General features: G+C 42.5%; 1 long non-coding RNA gene across 1 annotated transcript; it reads right to left on the minus strand.

Moving 5' to 3' along the window:
- Positions 1-634: 634 nt before the first annotated feature.
- Positions 635-3,261, minus strand: LOC141025866 (uncharacterized). The gene is made up of 2 exons (XR_012187930.1): positions 1,759-3,261; positions 635-1,388 (listed from the first exon to the last, which is right to left on the minus strand). It is a non-coding gene; the product is annotated as an uncharacterized lncRNA (long non-coding RNA).
- Between the last annotated feature and the right edge of the window lie 835 nt (positions 3,262-4,096).

Here is a 4,096-nt window from a genome sequence, read left to right on the forward strand (position 1 = left end):
TCCTTCTCTAAATATAGTCAAGCAAGTAGTCAATAAAGGCAATCTTTCATTGTCACATAGTTCGGAAAGTGAGTCAGTTTGGGAAGCTTGTCAATGTGCAAAGAGTCACCAACTTCCTTATCCTTTGTCAAATAGTGTGTCTCATGCTCCTTTAGAGCTTATTTTCAGTGATGTATGGGGTCATGCAAGAGATTCTTTTGGTAGAAAGAAATACTATGTCAGTTTTATTGATGATTATAGCAAATTCACATGGATATACTTGCTTAAATTCAAATCTGAAGTCTTTTCTGTTTTTCAAGAGTTCCAAAAACTTGTTGAAAGACAATTTGATAGAAAAATTCTTGCAGTCCAAAGTGACTGGGGAGGAGAGTATGAGAAACTCAACTCTTTCTTTCGTAGCATTGGCATTATTCATCATGTTTCTTGCCCCCATGCCCATCAACAGAACGGTTCTGCCGAACGAAAACATCGTCATATTGTGGAAGTTGGTTTGTCTCTTTTAGCTCATGCATCAATGCCACTCAAATATTGGGATGAGGCTTTTATCACGGCTACTTATCTTATCAATCGTCTGCCTAGTCGAGTCATTGGCAACACCACTCCTTTGGAACGTTTGTTTCATCAAAAACCAGACTATAGTTCTCTCAAAAATTTTGGGTGTGCTTGCTACCCAAATTTGCGTCCCTACAATCGTCATAAGCTTGAGTTCAGGTCCACACAATGTGTGTTTCTTGGCTATAGTAATCTTCATAAAGGATACAAATGTCTAGAAATCTCATCAGGCCGTATCTATATTTCTCGTGATGTTATTTTTGATGAAACATTGTTTCCATTTGCTAAACTTCATCCTAATGCCGGAGCTCTTTTGCGTGCTGAAATCTCCCTTCTTTCCGATCCTCTGTCTTCTTCTGATCATGGGGGTGAATTAATTAGAACTGATCATGTGAAAAATTCCATGGACAATTTTGAATCTGGTGTTGATTGTGCAGCAACTGGGCGTGATTTTATGTGTCCAGGTACAGCCAAGACAGGATCCGGCGCGGGATCCCAGGCCGATTCGCCTGCAGCCGTGCGATCCGAGGCGGATTTGCGCCGCAGACTAACAGACGCGGGATCCCAGGCGGATCACCTCGCATCTCCCGCGGCAACCGATCGGGTGGCCGACCACTCCCCAGGCGCGGAGCCCGCGGCAACCGACCGGGTGGCCGACAGCTCCCCAGGCGCGGACCCCGCCAATTTGCATGGGAGCGATTCGCCCCGTGCCACGAATCCCGATGCTGCTGGCGAGGGGGAGAGCGCGCCTGCCTCTGATGAGGATCCGGCCGGATTTTCTGTGGACGACACTTCTGCTGCAGAACCAGAATTTTCGGGATCTTCTGCGGCTAGACCTGCAGCAACACCAGTTCCCCTCCGTCATACACGGTCTCGGTCAGGTATTGTCAAGGAAAAGAAATATTCAGATGGTACAATCAGGTATGATAAACTTAAGCGTGTTTTTTTCACAAGTATTGGTGAACCAACAAATTTGCATGATGCTCTTGCACACAAGGATTGGAAGAAGGCTATGGATGTTGAATATGATGCACTCATTCAAAATAAAACCTGGCGGTTAGTTCCACCAAAGAGAGATGCCAATGTGATTGATTGCAAATGGATATATAGAATTAAGAAAAAAGCTGATGGAAGCATAGACAGATACAAAGCTAGACTAGTTGCAAAAGGGTTTAAACAAAGGTATGGTATAGATTATGAGGATACCTTTAGCCCTGTTATTAAGTCAGCTACTATTCGACTTGTGTTGTCTATTGCTATTTCCAGAGGTTGGAGCCTACGACAGCTAGACGTTCAGAACGCGTTTCTTCATGGTGTTCTTGAGGAAGAAGTGTTCATGCGGCAACCACCAGGATATGAAAACAAAAATACACCACATTATGTCTGTAAGTTGGACAAAGCATTGTATGGGTTAAAACAGGCCCCAAGAGCCTGGTACTCAAGGCTAAGTACACAGTTACAAAAGCTTGGGTTTACGCCATCGAAGGCAGATACCTCATTATTCTTTTTATCATAAGAACAATATTACTATATTTGTTCTTGTCTATGTTGATGATATAATTGTTGCCAGTTCAAGCCCAGATGCCACAACTTGTCTGCTTAAGGATTTAAAGCTGGAGTTTGCTCTTAAAGACTTAGGAGATCTACATTACTTTCTTGGAATTGAGGTCAAGAAAATAAAGGATGGCATACTTCTTACACAACAAAAATATACCACTGATATTCTCAGAAGGGTAGGTATGGAAAAGTGTAAGCCAGTCAGTACACCTATCTCTACTTCAGAAAAGCTTACTGTTGAAAGTGGAGAAGCACTTGGGTCAGATGATGCAACAAATTATAGAAGCATTGTAGGTGCATTACAGTACTTGACTCTTACACGTCCTGATATTTCATATTCTGTTAACAAAGTATGTCAATATTTGCATGCTCCTACTACTTCTCATTGGACAGCAGTCAAAAGGATTTTGAGGTATCTCAAGTTTACAGAGGGACTTGGTCTTCAGATTGTCAAGTCTTCATCTATGCTTGTGTCAGCTTACTCTGATGCAGATTGGGCAGGGTGTGCTGATGATAGAAGGTCAACATGTGGTTTTGCTGTATTTCTGGGAACAAACCTTGTGTCATGGAGTGCAAGAAAACAGGCAACAGTCTCAAGGTCAAGCACTGAGGCTGAGTATAAAGCTTTGGCTAATGCAACAACTGAAGTAATGTGGATTCAGACATTGTTACATGAACTTGGAATTAAAGTTCCACAGGCTGCAAGATTATGGTGTGATAACATTGGTGCAACCTATCTTTCAGCTAATCCTGTTTTTCATGCACGAACAAAACATATTGAAGTTGATTTTCACTTTGTCAGAGAAAGAGTAACACGCAAACTGCTTGATATAAGGTTCATTCCAACAGGTGATCAAATTGCTGATGGATTCACAAAGCCTCTGACGATGAGAAGGTTAGATGATTTCAAGTACAATCTCAACCTTGGCAAATAGGGTTTAGATTGAGGGGGGGTGTTAGAATACAAGTTGTATAGGGATAGGAAAGTGGTTTAACTTGTATCCCTATCTATCTCTTCTTCTCTCCCGTATCTCCTGTAACCTCTCGAGAGGATCACGATCGATCCCGATCGATCCCTCAAACGTGTACATCAAGGCATTGGCCATATATATACATTGCGGCCCGAGACAAAGGGTTCTACGCTTCCTCATATGGGCATCTTTGTTCCCCTAGACCGGATGACTGATATTCATTCTTCCTTCAGAGGGAACGCCTGTGTGGTCGTTGTGACCTTCCAAAGGGCATGTGTGGTCGTTGTTCTTGTCTTTTTTTTCTTGAAGGTTTTCGTCGAGTAATGGCTGCATGCATCCTCAATGTTTTATCATCGTGCTGTTATAGGTTTGCCACCGTATTTAGACAATCACTTCTCCTGCAGCATTGCCGCCATTTACTTTTGTAGCGTGCATGTATCATGTAGCACATTAACAAATAAAAAATCCAATATATAGGACACTTTTGCGTGAACTAGCCTTATCTATATTTTTTGCGTGGTAGTCCTGAGTATATGTCGGCAGTTCTCCATCTCTCCCTGGTTAAGAAGATTCTTTCAAGTTAGTAGCCATGATCAGCTAGAAGAATCATTCGTGGTACCTATCCAGAGATATAAATGAACGGTATATATGTGCCGGAAGGAGCGACTCCATCATGCTACAGAAGATTCCTAGTGAAGGAAATCACGTCGTCGTAACTCCACCGCTGCAATAAAGGTAGTTCTCGTCGTCCACTTCCCATATAAATCAAAGAAACCCGTGTCTCTTTCTCTGTCCCGATCGATCCATCGACGCTCGCATATACCCCCTATGTCTCAGACGTTTAACAACTTGCAAAAACGTTTTATATTGTGAGATAAAGGGAGTACATACGAGTCTTCTGTGCTCACTGAGCACAAACCAATCCGAGTCGCTCGTTGGTTCTTCCATATGTTATATATACGTAGCTCATGCATGTAGTAGCACAGTAGTAATATTAGACATATATGTCCTCCTGC

Source organism: Aegilops tauschii, chromosome 6 (assembly GCF_002575655.3).
Source record: "Aegilops tauschii subsp. strangulata cultivar AL8/78 chromosome 6, Aet v6.0, whole genome shotgun sequence".
In the NCBI taxonomy this organism is placed as follows: Eukaryota; Viridiplantae; Streptophyta; class Magnoliopsida; order Poales; family Poaceae; genus Aegilops; species Aegilops tauschii.